Source organism: Aotus nancymaae, unplaced genomic scaffold, assembly GCF_030222135.1.
Source record: "Aotus nancymaae isolate 86718 unplaced genomic scaffold, 86718_ANA_hifiasm-v0.15.2.pri h1tg000017l, whole genome shotgun sequence".
Classification (NCBI taxonomy): domain Eukaryota; kingdom Metazoa; phylum Chordata; class Mammalia; order Primates; family Aotidae; genus Aotus; species Aotus nancymaae.
In genome coordinates, this window is record NW_026988429.1 from 14746687 (window position 1) to 14764494 (window position 17808).

At 38.7% G+C, this 17808-nt stretch overlaps 1 pseudogene; it reads right to left on the reverse strand.

Moving 5' to 3' along the window:
- LOC110568659 (dynein axonemal heavy chain 6-like) overlaps nt 1-17808 on the reverse strand; it is a 322799-nt pseudogene that overhangs the window by 183495 nt on the left and 121496 nt on the right.

Consider the following 17808-nt stretch of genomic DNA (forward strand, 5'->3'; position numbering starts at 1 on the left):
TGAAATCTAAGACATAAGCTGCACTGAATTGAAATGAAGTTTCTTTACACTCCTGAGGCTTTCTCAGGCAACATGTATGACTGGCCTTGTTGCATATGCATAACAGACAGTGTGACTTTTAAGTCTAGTCACACCAACTTATGGTGGTAAAGGCTTTGTACACAAAAACCTAATGTCTGAATTTGAGTTCAGGGGAAGTGAATGTTATCCAAAGCCTAGTTGGGGATCAGTTTCCATCGAGGATAACCATGTGAGGATTCACAGTAAAGAACTATCATGGGATGAGGGGAGAGAACCTGTGTCGCTTTGTCATGGGAGTGTCAAGATAAGAATGATGACAACAGCAGCAGCCAACATTTATTAATCACTTGCTGTGTGCCAGGCATCTCTCTGAGAGCCTTTCCTGAGTTACCCATTTAATGTGTTTGATCACATGGTTTGGGATTTCACTCTTGACTGCTTTGGTTTCTTACCCAGCCATGACCAGGACAGACTTCATAGCTCTCATGCCAAAGTCGTAGTGATCTTGCTGAGACAGCTGCTCACTGCAAAGCTTATACATCTGAGTCATTTTTCTTGCTAATGTTTTACTGGATTCAAATCCTTCTGAATATAGAATTACCTAGAATAGAAAAAATAATGCAATGCTTATTATATTGAATTGATATCAATGTATCTGCATGATACCAACATATTCAAAATTGACTTTAAGCATTATACCTTCCCAAGTTGTTATGTCATTTAATAAAGAAACATAAAGATTGAAGGGAAAAAGGCTTTCTGTGCCATAGGAAACTAGAAGGCAGAATATTGTATGGGGTATACCTAGGCACTGATTCTGTTTTCCTTCTACAGATGAAGATGTAGCTTTGGGGACATTTGGTTCAAGGAGCAGAAGAGCTCAGTTTTTGAAAATGTTCCTGTCATGAAAGTTTGATGGTGTTATTAGGCCCAAGTACAAAAGCAAGAATTGAGCTTCTCTGATCTGACAGGAGCGCCACCCTAGTGGACAGTGATTGCCACCAGCTCCCTTAGTTTCCCTAGGAGTCAAGGGAAGCCATGCAGATTGTCAGCCTCTCCTCTGCCTTTCTTCTGACAAGTTTCTGCATCCTTGGTTACATTAATCAGATGATGCTTAGTGTCTTTGACAGTGAAGCTGGCTGTGGACCTTTTTTCTATTTATAATCTGCCTGAAAAACTGCAGTTGGCTTTAGATGTGGAATTTGGAATAAGGCAGAGTTCTTACTGGTGTCTGTTTTGTTTTCTGCTCTATCCCTGCTGACTAGGATAGTGCTCTGCACACAGTAGGTGATTAAAAAAATTTACTGACAGGCCAGGTGCAGTGGCTCATGCCTGTAATCCCAGCATTTTGGGAGGCCGAGGTGGGTGGATTACTTGAGGTCAAGAATTCGAGAGCAGCCTGACCAACATGGTGAAACCATCTCTACTAAAAATATAAAAAATTAGCCGGGCTTGGTGAAAGGAGCCTATAATCCTAGCTACTTGGGAGGCTGAGGCAGGAGAATGGCTTGAACCTGGGAGGAGGAGGTTTCAGTGAGCCAAGATCGTGCCATTGTACTCCAGCCTGGGCGACAGAGCCAGACTCCGTCTCAAAGAAAAAAAAAATTTTGATGACAGAATCTAATTCATTTAAACTCTAAAAGTAGTAAGAACAGCACTCGAAGACTAGACTTTTAAATTTGTCCCATCTATTACTGAGTGATATAACAATAGGACAAAGCACGAGGTGTGGACAATATGTTGGACTGGGCTCTAAACCTGTTTTTTTTTCTTACCAGGTTGGGACAATGAGCAAGTCATTTATTGTTCCTGTTTGTAGAGAGGGTCAAGATACTACCTGCCTTAACTGCCTCCCAACCCCACCATGCCAACAGTGGGTATGGGGGACCCCTGAGTTGCTGTAAGCATTATTCTAATTGATATAGTTTGGATGTTTATCCCTATCCAAGTCTCACATTGGATTATAATTCCCAGTGCTGAAGGTAGGGGCTGATGGGAGGTGTTCGGGTCATAGGGGTGGATCCTCGATCCCCCATGGCTTAGTGCTGCTTTGCAATAGTGAGTGAGTTCTCCTGCAATCTGGTCATTTAAAAGTGTGGGGCACCCCCCACCCACTCTTTCTCTCTCATTCCTGTTTTTGCCATGTGCAGTGCCTGCTCCCGCTTCACCTTCCACCATGAGTAAAAGCTCCTTAAGGCCACCCTAGAAGCCTAGCAGATGCCAGTACCACACTTTCTGTACAGCCTGCAGAGCCATGAGCCAATTAAACCTCTTTTTTTTAATAAATTACCCAGTCTCAGGTACTTCTTTATGGCAATGCAAGAAAGACCGAATACACTAATATAGGTTGTAATTTTTCTAATGATAGACTTTGGCACAATCTATTCTTAAGCAATTACTTTTATTTCACCTAGAAGAATATTTAAAATTAGCTGTTATCACAGGAATTTATTAGCTAAAGGAGTGATCTGTGCTTTCTGAGAAATTCCATCCTAAAGGGGTAGTGTCCCTTGTTATGAAATGCAGCACTGAGCATACAAGGGGCTTTCTGGAGTCCTAACAACGCCTTATATTTTGGTCTTGGTGGTCACATAGATGAATACATGCATAAGAATTCACTGAGCTGCACCCTTATGAGCTGTGCTCTTTATTGTATATAAATTATAACCTAATAAAAAGTGCCATGAAAAATATGCATAAAATGTATCTGGATGCAGTCGCATGTGCCTGTAGTCCCAGCTACTTAGAGGCTGAGGTGGGAGGACTGCTTGAGCTTCATTTGGTTCCAACCTGGGCAGCATAGTGAGACCCCGTTTCTTTCTTTTTTTTTTTTTTTAAAGTACAACATTTAAATATATCAATTCTTTTTTTTTAAATTATTTTATTTTTAACTAATTAAATATTTATTTATTTATTTTGTGACTACATTATGGGACTGGCTAATTTTTATATTTTTGGTAGAGATGGGATTCCACCATATTACCCAGGTTGTTCTCTAACTCCTGGGCTCAAGCCATCCTCCCACTTTGGCCTCCCAAAGTGCTGGGATTATAGGTCTGAGCCACTGTGCTTGGCTAAACACATCAATTTTTGGCTAGCATTTAAATTCTTGGCTATGTAAACCCAGTTTAAATAGAAAGATGACTAATTAGATACAGAAAAAACAAACACAATTATAAAGAATTAATTTGTTAATGGTTACTATTTTTCAACTAAGTTGATACAGACTTATAAACCATCTCCACCTATCATAGTGAGGCTTCTACTCAACATTCCTTGACTCCAGTAAAAAATAATGTGCAAAGAGAAATAAAAATAATCTGTGTTTTTGTAACCAATTCGGACATTTCAATTCCTAGAGAGGAACTGAAAAACCCCAATGAACTGGTTAATTAAATTCATTGATTCTTTCCGGTTTTAGGGGCCTATTATATTCCATATGCCATTCTGGGTATTATGGATATAGCAGTGAACAACAAACATGCAGAACTTAACATTCCACGTCGCAACAATCATATCCACACTTATTAATGGATAACCATTACTAGGGGCATTCATAACGGAAACTTTCTACCTTGATAGAGTTGAATGGTAAATAAAAGAAAGAAGTTTACATTTCTGCTGCTTCATAATGTGATGCTCACCTCTGCAATCAAGGCATAATTTGGAACCATCATCGCAAATGGTCTAAACAGGGCTTTCAAATTATCAGGCAATTCGGTTCTGCCTGCATAACCAGGATTCATCGTGATGAAGGCTGCGCAAGTCACCACCAACTTTATTTCCCGCCCCTCAAACATGAATCTAGAGAGCTGTTCAAAGATAAAGTATAAGTTAACACTCCTCCAGACACTTGTAAAACTTTTGACCTAATTATTACTTGAATACGAGACACATGTAATGAAGCACTGAAGCAAAGACTACTGAATCCTGCTGCTGCACAACAGGGAACATTTCTGATTCTGTCCTGCCTACTTCACATCTCTTCTGGGCTCAGTGTTTCCTGATTTCTGCCTCTCTGCATCTGCCTTGCCCAAATTGTCTCTTCCTTCCTGGCCAAGTCCTAAGATCTTCTAGGCCTGAACATTTGCTGAGACTTTTTATTTCAACTTTCTATTTTTTTTTTTTTTGTTTTGTTTTTGAGACAGGGTTTTGCTTTGTTTCCTATGCTGGAGTGCAAGTGGCATGATCAGAGCTCACTGCAGCCTTGACATCTTAGGCTCAAGCAATCCTCCTACCTCAGCCTGCCCAGTAGCTGGGACCACAGGCATGCCCTGCCATGCCCTGCTAATTTTCTATTCATCTTAGATTTCCTGACCATTAAACCTTCTCCAGTCCCACTTTCTGGTATTCCCCAAGAAATTCCAACCTAATCTTAGTTCTTGAGTTGTTGAGGCCCCACTGTCACAGTTTTTGTCATCTCCCCTCCACTTTTACTCAACAGCAAACACTTGTTGAGCACCTGTTGCAGGTGAGGCACTAGGTGAGGCATGGAGGCACACAGCTGAAGGATCCTCACTCTTGAGCCCTCCAGAAACTCCCAGGCTTGCTGTCTGCAATCAACCTGGAAACCATGATCACAAAGTGCAACATACGCTACAGTGCAGGTGTGTGCAAAGCCTATGGGGGTAGCAGGCAACCTGCTTGGGATCTGAAGAAGGAAGAAGGATGTTTCAGGTAGGAGAACAGGGGCACCATTCCAGGAAAAGGGAGCAGGAGCAAGAAATCACTGGGCGTTCCGGAAATGACCAGCAATTCACTTTGCTAAAGGGCAAAGTTCCAGAAAGTATAGTTAGGCTGGGCCTAAGCATCTTGATTGTTTACTGCTAATCTAAAACTAAGGAATTTAGATTTTGTCCCATGTTTTGGGGGAAGCAGAGAAGACTCCTAAGTAGATCGATAGAATTAAAGTTGGCAGCGAAGAGGTTAGACAGGCTACAGACAGGGATACCAGTGAGGAACGATCACTGGGGACATGAGAGCCAGAATTCAAGAGGTGTAAGTGGGGAGAAGCATCTCACAGATAAAATTAACAGGATTTGGTGATGGCTTAGATTCTGGGACTGATAGTGATGGGTCAATTCCAAGGTGAGTTCTAGGTTTCTAGTTGGGCCACTAGATGAGGGTGCTATTAACAGGAATGAGGAACACAGGGGAAGACCAAGATGGAGTAGGGTGATGTGCCACAGCCTGGAGGAGAGAATGTGTGGTGCAACTGGAGACCATTTCTGCTGCTGCTGAATGGCTGTTTGTGCTAGCGAACCTCTCCATTTCTGTGATTTAGTTTATCTATGCCAGGGGATATACCCTACTCCAGCTGTCTCATTTGGCACTGGCAGCTTGAGGATGAGGCTGGTTATCCGCAGATGCTCTCCTATCTTCCTCTGCCCTCATATGGCTGTTCTCTAGTGACAAAGCTTCAATCCTGCCTCTGCCTCTACTGTCTCTGGTCCCTGTCCCCTTACTCCATACACTTTGCTCTCAGTGAATTGCTCAGCCAGATGATAATCACTTGCATAATACGGACTATGCTATCTCTGTATTTAAAGATCTTGTATTTAACATAGGCCTCCCCAGAGTATGCGGGAACAGGAGAGAGTACAGATAAGGGAGCTTAGATTTTAGGATCTGATAAATTTTGGTGTCCGTGAAAATATTTTTTAACTTTGAATTATTTCCACCTATTACGTTGGGGGAAATGACATAGGCTTCATATAGGTTTGGTGTAAGATGAAATATGTGTGAGCACATACCACAATGACTTACACAATTTAGCAGCTCACTAAAGTCCAAGTCATGATTTCTTTTTATTTGTTCTATAACTTGCTTTTTTGCAGAGGTGATAATCAAAATATTTAACAATTCTTACCAGGGTGCCTTCCAATGAGATAGCCTCTGCCTCTGAAGCTAGAGCTGAGTCTAGAGTCCTCCAAGCTATGCTAGGATGAACTCTTATTGGTGTACCCAGGGGAGGTCTGAGGCTCTTCTGAAAGGACCAAGGGAGTAGTGGGGGCCCTCACAGGGCTTGGAGCAGTGCTGTTTTGGTTTGCAGAGGCTGAACACCAGTGCTGCCCATTGTGACCAGATCTCAGAAGGTCAACACAGAGTGGTAGAGACTTGGTCCCAACCTTCACTGCCATCAGTTTCTGAATATGAAAACCCCTCTCTAGAGACATGTTTATAAGGGGCTAAAACAAATTTTAAATAACAGGACCACTCAGTATCTTCATCTGACCTCATTCTCTTTAGATTTTCCAGTCCAGTTAGTTCTGGAGAGCCAAGGTACCCTTGAGATCCCGTAATCTGTGTAGCTATTCCTCCCTAACTTTTTTAGTACCTCTTTCCTAAAATGTCACTTCCTGTGAGTTAATTGCAAACTTAAGGACTGCTACCATGATAGTCGATTGCCCAATGCCTTACCTTTGCCGCTTTGGCATTCCTAATGGTAATGAGTTGCTGTGCAATGACGGATAGAACTTCTATGTCAATTCGATTAAATTCATCAAAGCAGCACCAGGCCCCTGACTGTGCCAAGCCACTGAAGAAGCGCCCCATCATCTGAAATCAAAATAAAGCAGTTCAACTTTGTATTGCGTAGTTCAACTCCTTCAAAAATTAAATTTTGAGCTGAAATGTAAAAAAAGGTGGTATCTACAAATACGCAATAGTTTTATGTGAATATTGGACTCTGCCAGAAGTAAACACTTTTCTACATGAGGAAATATCTTTTTGAGTCTAAGTGATTTGAATCTGTTTTATTTTTAAATAAAATGACAATCTGACCAATTTTCCTTCTTGTTTATAAACTCCACTCACCTATGTAAATATGTAATAGACACCCAAATAATCTAACACATGGAATGTACAAACTTAAGGACTTTAAAAAAACTTGAAAAATTTTACTAATGGAAGATTTCATTATCTTTAGAAGGTATTCTAGAAGGCAGACACACACAAGAACTACTGAGCAGAAGGCATAGCAGCGCAGATTATGGCAATGATTCTTAATTTCTTCTACAGCAGAATCCTAATGGTGGAGGAAAATAAGTATGTACCATCTAAAGTGTTGCATTTCTTTTGGGGACTTGAGATATTGGTTAAGCATGTGTACAAATCTTGCATTATACCACAGATCTATCTCTTTAACAATAGAACTAATGGTTTTAAAATTTCAAGGTGGTCAACTGAACTACTTCCTCCCCTTCCTCTGATTCCCACAAAACACAGAGAGACTGATAGATCGGCGTCTCTCTCTCCTTTTCTGTGTCCACACTTAATACCTGTACTTGCTTGATAAAAACATAATGGAAAGGGAAACCAGCAGGAAGGAAGTTTTGGATAAAAAGCTGGAATAGGCTAGGCACAGTGGCTCACGCTTGTAATCCCAGCACTTTGGGAGGCTGAAGTGGGCAGATCACGAAGTCAAGAGATGGAGACCATCCTGGCCAACATGGAAACCCCGTCTCTACTAAAAATTCAAAAATTATATGGGTGTGGTGGTACGCACCTGTGGGACTACGTGGGACATGTGAAGCCTGCTGGCCACACATTCTGTACTTCCACAGAGCTCTTGGTAGTTCTTTCATTCAAGGAAGGGCCATTTGGGTGAAACAAGCTGTTTATACTAATTAAATTAGTTCTTCATCTATACTTATAAACCAAAATAAGTAAGATTCAAGAAAGAGAAGGAATGAGAAGAATGAACTAATGAGGAACTTTAGAGAAAGTGGAGATAATGTAGAAGACAAAATAATTTTACAAAATTCAAATGGAATTCTCAGAGAGATTTGGGAGGGAAACACATTTCTAAAATAAAACAAGATACTCTATAAAAGGAATTAGTCAGAGATAAGAAATAGTCCCAGGAAATTAGTAATAACATAGCCAAGAGAAGAGAAATGGAATGAATGGATGGAATGATAGCACGGGCAGGACTAAAGACCAAGTTGGTATTCTGTACAACAAAGCTGAGGAACGCTTCCATGTTGTGAAGGAATGGTCTTCATACTTAGGATACATGTAAGCCCTGGCATACATGCAGACTTCCCAAGGGATACTTAAGAACAAACAGTTTTAAAGGAAATAACAGAGAAAATTCCAGATCTTGATCTGTGATACAGACTCTTTGCTAATATTTTTCTCTCTGAGAACATGTCTGTGGTCATGCTGGTTCTTGATTTCCATTTGCCCTTCAAAAATGACCCTCTTTCTCTGCCAATCCTGGCTGTGCAGTTTGTGCCTGGCTGTGGAGGAGAGTGGGTGGTTTGAAATCCAGCCCTGACATGGCTGGTGAGTTGGTGTACATGTGCCACATGCATAGAGGCTCAGTAGATGATACTAGCAGCTTTGCTCTTATCCAAACCAAATCTTGCTATGGACCATTGCCCCAGATGCAAAAACCTCCAGGGTGCCAAAGGAGCAGTTCCAAACATTGATCAGGAACACAGGAAGGCTTGCAATGACTGACTGGCTAACAAATACTTTCTCAAGTCAAGTAATTTCCAATTCTTTGTTTTCAGCAAACGTGAAGGACAGAGTCAATGCCTACAGGTCAAAGATAACCAGAAACACACCTGTAGTCAAACACAGTTGAGTTTACCACTTGTTCCAGTAAGGGAGACCACACACTGGGGAACCAAGGATTCTCTCAGTAAAAGGACATTAGGAGGATTTGGGCTTTTGTTAGAAAATTCTGGGGAAGGGTCAGTGAAGAAAGGTTTTGCTTTGTTAATTTTTGAGAGCTACTGTAACAAATTGCCATAAACTGAATGGCTTAAAGCAGCAGCAATTTATTATCCAACAGTTCTAGAGGCTAGAAGTCTGAAATCAAGGTATCAGCAAAGCCATGCTTGATCTGAAGGCTCTTGGGGAGGATTCTTCCTTGTCTCTTGGTAGCTCCTAGTGGTTGCTGGCAACCCTTGGGATTCCTTAGCTTCTTGTACTGCATCACTCTGATTTCTACCTCCTGTATACTGTCACTTGGCCATCTTCTCTGTGTGTCTATATCCACATTTTTCTCTTCTTATAAAGGCACTAGTTATTGGATTAGGGCCGATACAATTCCAGTATGACCTCATTTTAAACATCAGAATCTTTACAAATATAAAGACTCAAATTAGGTAACATTCACAGATACTAGGCATGAGGACTTGAGCATATTTTGAGGGAACACAATTCAATCCACAACACTGTGGATTAGGTGCCGGTAGGATATCATAATAATATTACATAGAAGGCTGATGGATAGCTGGCTGAGGCTGTCATTGGTAAAGGTGAAGCAGTTACACAGGTTAGCCGGGAGAGGGGGATGTTAGATTATTTTTGTGGTTTGGACAGAATTCTTGTGTGTTCTCAGACACGATTATGGCATCTCATTCCATAATGGATGCATTGTGACCTGGTCTGTAGTTGGTGGTCTGTGAAATTGTTTGTGTTCAACTGGAGAAGCAAATAGTCTGAGACAGGTCAGCTTTCAGCTGACAGCAGTCAGGGGCTATTTTGTTTTGTTTTTCAGAGATGAATTGTGTAGCAATTAATTGACCATTAGAAATAAGTTTTGGTGTTATTTCTACCATTTTATTTTGTGATGATTTCTACTTTAAAAAATCCTTATATTTTGAAAGATTTCAAACATAGACAAGGGGTGAAAGAACGTATACATCATCCAGCGTAACAATTACCAATATTCTGCTATTTTCAAAATACTCTCCAACATTTTTTGTTGTTACAGTATTTTAAAGCAAACCCTAGGCATCATATTATTTCACCATAAACTCTGTAACATGTAAAAACCCCAAAATTACCCAAATCAATACTGTTAACTTACTCAAAGAAAAATCCAATAATTATTTAATATCATGTTCAATTTTTCTCAATGGTACTAATATTGTCCTTTTACAGTTGGTTTGTTCGGATAAAGATATAAGCAAAGTAGAAACATTGCATTTGGTTACTGTGTCTCTTAAATCTCTTTAAATTTATAGCAGTACCCTGAATCCCCTCTCTTTTATGCAATTCATTTTTGAAGGTCTGTAAGTTATTTTTCGCTACAGAATTCCCCTGATTCCATATTTAGCTGATTGTATTCTTGTGGTGTTAACATGTTCCTTTATCTTATACACTGTACTTCTTGAAAACTAGAGACTGAAGTAGATTTATAAGTTTGAAGTTTAATTGTTTTGAACAGGAATAATTGATAGCTTACATATCATAACAGGAGATACGTATTTCCTAATTGTCAAAGTTGTGACTGACCAGTAGATTACTAGCTGTACTTGTCCATTATAAATTTTCTAATTGGTCTTTAGTGGTTTTAGCAATAAAGGCCATTGCTAGATACATTATTTTTTAAACGTTGCAAAATACCAATTTATAATGTTATCATCCTTTCTGCATTTATTAATTGTGATTATTCTATAAGGAATTTTCCTCATCAACTTTTTTATTACCCCCCAAAACAGTCCACAGAAAAGGCAGGATAAATACTTAATTCTTTTTCTTTATCAATTTTTCAAATAAGTTGTTGCTCTGGAAACCTCCAAGGTGATCAATGAATTTTGTTTTATACTTTTTCATTAATCATTGTATATTAATGAATTTAAAAATGTTTTATGTGTTTTGATCCACTTCAGTTATTATTATCATTCTCACATTGTCCCATCTTTGGTCAATGAAGAACCCCTTTTAGTAACATTCTGATTACTAATATGATCACATAAATTTTTGGTATTTTGTTGTTGTTGTTTCAGATAGGACAGGATGTTGCAGGCTCATTTTATGCAACATCCTAGAGCCAGCTCTGGTTACTTTTAGTAGCAACAGGTACTTAAGACTACAGTCTGGGTACTGGAGGTGATCACTGTTTTTAGGCTGTCAGTGTCTCTTTTTAGAGGACAGAACTAAGAGATAACACTTAACTGAGAGAAGAAATCAGTATCAAAAACATATTAAAAACCTGCTACTCAATTTTAAAAAGCATAAGCAAGCCAAGAGAACACGGGGAAATGATGAAAATAGGTATTTCATAGATGAGAAATCCTAGATTGAAAAGACATTTAACCTCACTAGTGACCAGGGGAATGCAATGGGATACCATTTCATGCTTCTCAGATTGACAACAGTTATGGAGCCTGACAGCATGGTCAAGGATGTGAAGTGTAGGCAGCTCTCATATTTTGAATTTTTTTTGTAACATTTTGAAAATATTAGAGATTTTCAAAAATATAAAACAGTGGGACTTTTTTTGTTTGGAAGGTTTTCAACAAAAACATGTTTATGTTAACATATATTAGGTTTACTGTTACTTTTTAAACAAATAAAAATATATATAAAACATATTTTATTTGTTTTCTTATTTCTAACATGGTAAATATCAACAGATGTAACCCACATGAACAAAATCTCTTTGGAAGTCTCAATAATTTTTAAGAGTGTAAAGGAGTCCAATGACTAACAAGTTTGAGAACCACTGTATTGAAAAACCTTACCCTGAATTCCCGCCTCCCACATATTTCATGTTCAATATGCCATTCACTGAATTGCCAATTTCCTACCGTAAGCTTAGTCCTTATTCCTAGGTTTCCCTGCTATTCCATCTTATACCTCATCTCATTTCTTTCTTCTTACTGACATGTATAGATTTTTTATTTTTTCACCATTTGACAAATCATCCCTAGCCTTGATTCTTACCCAGACTACCCAGACCACTATGTGTTGACTCTTCTCCTTGCTCTATTCATTCCACTTTAGCCATTCTTTGCCTCATTTCTTTTCCCTTGCTTGTGATCACTCCATCCTCACCTTATTTTGTTATGTCATGTTGCAAATAGAGAAAAACACATAAAACACTTAATGTTAATATTCAGATGCAAGAACTATACCTTGTAGTCCAAATCATCGGAACAGTTAAAGACCACACACTGGATGGCAAGAGCTTTTGCCAGATCTTTAGTAGTCTCTGTTTTCCCAGTGCCAGCAGGACCAGCTGGTGCACCCCCAAGGTCAAGCTGCAAAGCTCCCATGAGGCATAGATAGCAGCGATCCTGAAGAAAGCAATGAATTATCATTACAAAGGGAACCGACTCAGGTCACAAATTAAGTCATTTCCTTTCTATGGGGGAAGGATTACTATTTTCTATGAAAAATATAGCAGTTAAAATACACCAAAAGATCCATGCACATAATTAAATAATGCAAATCTTTGCTTTACAAACATGTATTTATAGTAAATCCTTTTAAAAGTTAATGTCATATAAAACTTTTTAAGACTTTTGATTGAAAAGCACTCATGTCAATATTAACTTAAGTGATCAATAACTCACTGTGAGAGGAGTAATAACCAATCTTGGGCATGCACCCAAATATTCATAGCCATAAGTGTACTGAGAGAGTGCCATTCTGGCCACGCAATTATCCAGGTCTGTATCCCAGTAATAGCGCAGTTGTCTCTGCCAGTCAAAGGATTCAACTGTCTCCACCTACATGCGATATACATATTAGATATGCTCATTTCAAAAAGAAGTGTGTAATTTTACTTAAATGAAATAGTTACCTTAGATTGAATGAGTTCAGTGACTATATCTCTTGCATGCACATCAATAGTAATCAATGCAGTTAGGATGTTTCTGTGTAATTTTGGAAGACTGCCTCGAACTATTGTAGCCAGGGCATTTAATCTCTACAAATTAAAAAAAAATTGTCATGGTGAATTTTCCAATATCAGCTTACATATATACCTTATCTCTTTCACCATTTAATTTGGAGAGACATTGCTAAAAACCATCTAATTTTAAGAATCTATAATTCTGTGACCAAACAGGACAATACTTTTATTTAATTCCCATAAGACTTCTGTGAAATATATACTGTCTTTACCCCACTGTACATTTGCAGAAACTGGAGGTCAGAGAGCATAAGTAACTTGATGGCAGGCATACAATTATGAAGTAACAAAAATGAGACCTGAGTAGACATTTGCCTTGAGGAAAGCCCATGCTCTTAACTACTATGTGATGATTCTCTAGAGGAGCGTGTTCTCCCTAAAAATTAAATGTAGTTAAAGGTGATACTCTTCAATTTTAGGGGTGGTTTTTCCATTAATAATCAGAAAATCTGAGCATTTTAACTTAGCCAATAACTGAATAAACGAAAACATTTTTGGAAAGAGTGAGCTAAATTTTTACTTGATCTTTACTAAATAATTAAATCTTTTTCAAAGAAAAGCAGTGCCTCTGAGGACCTTGCACCATTGTGCTGAAATGTCACTTAGTAAGGCCAACCCTGATGTGGGATCAGCTCTACATAGAGGCAATGGAACTTTCTTTAGGGAGTCATTTCTCTTTTCTGAAGCTATGGAGATGAAATTTATTTGAGGGATTTCATGAGAGTGTTTTCTCTTATTTCAATAAAGTTGTTTTATTTAGTAAATAAATATTTATTGAATGTTTACATATAAATATATAGAGAGAGTGGTTTTATTTCAATAAAGTTGTTTTGTTCAATAAAACTCTTTCATTTTTCTGTTTTAAGGGTGAATCTTTAATATAGTATTGCTTGGAAGTAGAATTGAATTTGGAGTTAAAAGTTGGCCTTTGTCCTTACCAGACATACCATTTGTAAATATTTTCCTTAATTCTCTAGGTTGCCTTTTCACTCTGTTGATTGTTTCCCTTTGCTGTGCAAAAGCTTTTAAGTTTGATATAATCCCATTGATGTATTTTTTGCTTTTGTTGCTTGTGCTTTTGGTATCATATCCAAGAAATCAATGCCAACGCCAATGTCAAAGATTTTCACTTATGTCTTCTTCTAGGAGTTTTACAGTTTCAGGTCTTACATTTAAATCCTTAATCCATTTTGAGTTGATTTTTGTGTATGGTGTAAGATAAGGGTCTAATTGCTCCTAGAACTCAATAGCAAAAACCAAATAACCCAACTAAAAAATGAGCAGGGGACTAGCATAGACATTTCTCAGAAAAAGGCATACAAGGGGCTAACTAGGTATATGAAAAAAGGCTCAATGTCACTAATCATAAGGGACATGCAAATAAAAACCATAATGAGATGTCGTCTCACAACTGGTAGGGTGACTATTATCAAAAAATCAAAAGATAACCCATGTTGGCAAGGGTGTGGAGAAAAGAGAACCCTGGTATGCTGCTGGTGGGAATGTAAACATGGTGCAGCCATTATGGAAAACAATATGCTGGCTCCTCAAAAAATTAAAAATAGAACTACCATATGACCCAGTAATCCCACTCTGGTACATATCCAAAAGAAATGAAGTCCAGAGGAGATTATCTACACTCCTACGTTCATTGCAGCATTATTCACAACAGCCAAGATGTGGAAAAAACCTAAGTGTCCATCCATGGATGAATGAATAAAGAGAATGTGAACTGGGCATGGTGGCTCATGTCTGTAATCCTAGCACTTTGGGAGGTCAAGGCAGGAAGACCACTTGAGGGAAGCTTTTGAGACCTGCCTGAGCAATACAGTGAGACCCTGTCTCTACAAAAAATAATAATAATGATAATTAGCCGGGTGCTATGATTTTATCCCTGCACTCCAGCCTGGGAGACAGAGTGAGATCCTCTTTCTTAAAAAAGAAAAAAAAAAAAAGAAAAAAGAAAATGTGGTATACACATACAATGAAATATTTATTATTCCATCTTAAAAAAAGGAGGAAATCCCATTACCTGTAGCACCATGATTGAACCAGGTGGATATTAAGCTAAATGAAATGAGTCAGTCATAGAAAGATAAGTCCTGCATGCTCTATTTATGTGAGGTCTAAAATAGCTAAATTTATAGAAAAGGAGTAGTATGGTGATTACAGGGAGCTAGGGAGAGGGGGAAATGTGGAGTTGCTGTTCAACAAGTATAAAGTTTTAGTGCTATTTAAATGCTATTTAGTAAAATAGCATTTCCTAGCTATAGCTAAAAGCTCTTGATGGTATTTAAATTCTTTGAATCATTTATTGTTTGTTAGTTGCCTGACAGTTCTACAAAACAGCAGAAATAGAATTAAAGCCTAGAAATAGAAATGGCATGAATCTGGAGGTTTTCCTGGACTAAATAAACTTCCCTGAGAGGTATGCAGGAACTAGTGAACACAGTTTGTCCTTAAAAGTTGCAAACCATTATAACCCTGATGTTTTATTCTGGAATTGTTTTTCCTCCTATTTTCACAAGTATTCATATAAATACTACACAAACATTAAAGTAGTGTCTCTAAAAAAAGTGGAACGCAAATCATTTTAGTGAGAATTCCAAAACTTTGTAAGTCATGTCAGCACATGAGAATTTCTGAAAAAGTGAATTTGCATTAACCATGCTTAAAAAACCCACACTAAGACCATCTTGCAAGTCAACAATGTCACCGTGTCACAGATCTCACCTCAAAATTTACTTTTTCAAAATCCTCCAGGGCCGCTATATGATTACTGTCTTCTGTTTCCAGGCATTTGGTCAAATCACGGCACCACATAATTTGAGAAATGGTCAGGATAACCTGCAAGAAAACATCCTTCTTAAATATGTGATGTATATCACCGAAAATTATTTCAGAAATATGAAATGTGAGTGTGAGTTACTTGAGAAGGGTGGCCAGCAATCACCCAGTCTGTCCTCAGCTTCCCCTGATAGTCAGCGATGGCAGCTTTGCACAGGCCCCGCAGAGATGTGAACATGGCTTCTTCCACTTTACCAAGCCATTCTTCTACATTGCCTCGGGCCTTGAGGCCTTTCCCCAAGCTAACCTAAAAGGTAATCAGAGCATTGATGAAGTAACTTTTGTGGGACTTGTAAGCTGTACACCTTCTGTATTTCCATGACAGAATCCTGAGCTATGTAAATGCTGAAGCCTGACCGCAAATACTGAAACTTCTATTGATATTCCACTATACAGCTATCTCCTTTCGCCCCACCTATTGCTTCATTTTACTGCTTCCACTTGGAGTCAACTCCCTGAAAGAGGAGTCTATATGCACTGCATGGATTTCTTCACTTATTTTCACTTTCCTACTTGCTGCCATCTGATTTTTGTCTCCGATCACTTCTGTAAACCTGTCTACTAAGGTTACCCAGGTCCTCCCAACTCGAAAGTTCAAATGACACTTTTCAGTTCTTGTATCTATTTTTTTGGACTTCCAATGGCCTGTCATGACTGATTTGGTTTCTTTCATCTGCTCTTCTTCTAACCTGTCTTTAAATTTCATGTTTTCCCAAGATTCTATCCTTGGTCTTCCCCTTTCTCTTTTGCACCAGTGATGAGCAAATTATTTTGCAAGAGGATCAATTCAGAACAAATAAAGGTTTATATGTTCCCATAGATACACACTGTGTTCTTACTGGACCCAATTCCTTGGCATTTCCCTGCACAGTTCCTGTGTCTGCAATGTCACCCATGTCCATGTAGAAGATACTCCCCCTTCCATCTTACTTGACTTTGTGTATGTGTACATATATGTGGCTCTCCTCTGGGAAGCCACTTGGTTCCTCACAGTGTGCTAATATATTCACTCTCTTAGTGTTCCCCACATACCAGGAGCTGGGCAATGCCCTGGAGATGCTGCCTCTAGCAACTAACATTTCCATAGTGCTTATTGGGTACTGCTTTAGTATACTATCCCCTGAACAGGCTCATCATTCCATTAATCAGATACAATTACTAATCCCCATCTTTTGGATGAGATTAAAGGGTAGGACTTAGTTCAAGTGGCCTGATAGTAGAACCAATGCTCTTAATCAGTCCACTGGCGTGCCTTTTGTGGAGAGTTGAATAAGACATGGTTCTAGTTTGCTCCACTCTATTTCCAACAACAGAACACATGTCTTTGTTACTGTATTTTCTGTGGTGATTTTCAGTTGTTTTTTTGACTACTTCTCTGCTAGACTTTGAGCTCTTTGAGGGCAAGAATTTTATTTTGGTTATTCTTGAAGCTGCTGAGCCAGCAGTGTATTTGTATGCTTAGAGTGAGAATAACCCTAGAAGAGTAACAAAGTTCATCATAAAGAAATATAAACAAAAGCACCTCACCCTTTCTCCCTCTGGTGACAGCATTGCTAAAATATCATTAGTATAAACCTTTTCTGGTTCTCCATCAATGCCAGGAATCTTTCCTTCGGCAGGAGGCATGAGAGCAAATTCGAGCTTTGAAATGGAGTCGAAGCATTTCCTTAAGTGTGGCTGCACAGCCTGTGGATTTTGTGTCTGGGCCAAAATCTCCAGAAGTTCATCATTTGACAAGAAGTAAAATCTGCAGTAAAGAACATCCTTAAAATGTAAGTTGAAATTGAAGTAAAGTCTTAGATAGACATAAAAGATAAATTCCTTAGCCACATCTCTTCCCTGTCTACCAATTTCCTGGACTTCCAATTATTCGGTCATGGGTTTCTGGGGAGGCCACATATCTCTAAACATGATTTCTGTGAAAATTAGTGATGATGCACCTAGGTGTGATGATGCATACCTAGAATTAGTGCCTAGTACATAAAAGATATGTACATAAAAATTGTAAAAATGCTAGAAACTGTTGTGTTCACATATCTGTTTTACCTGGCTTTAAGCCTCCAGAGTGAAAACATATTATTTGTTTTCCCTAAAATCTGGCCTAGTATGTCACACATAACTGGTATTCAGTACATGATTTGTTGAAGAGTTAATAGATGGACGGGTAGTTGCAGGAGAACCTTATTGGGTTCTGTGAATGTGTACTGGGCCATTCTCTTAACCCAAAGGTATGCACTATTCCCTGCAGTACATGCTACTGTGAAAAGGGGCATAATATA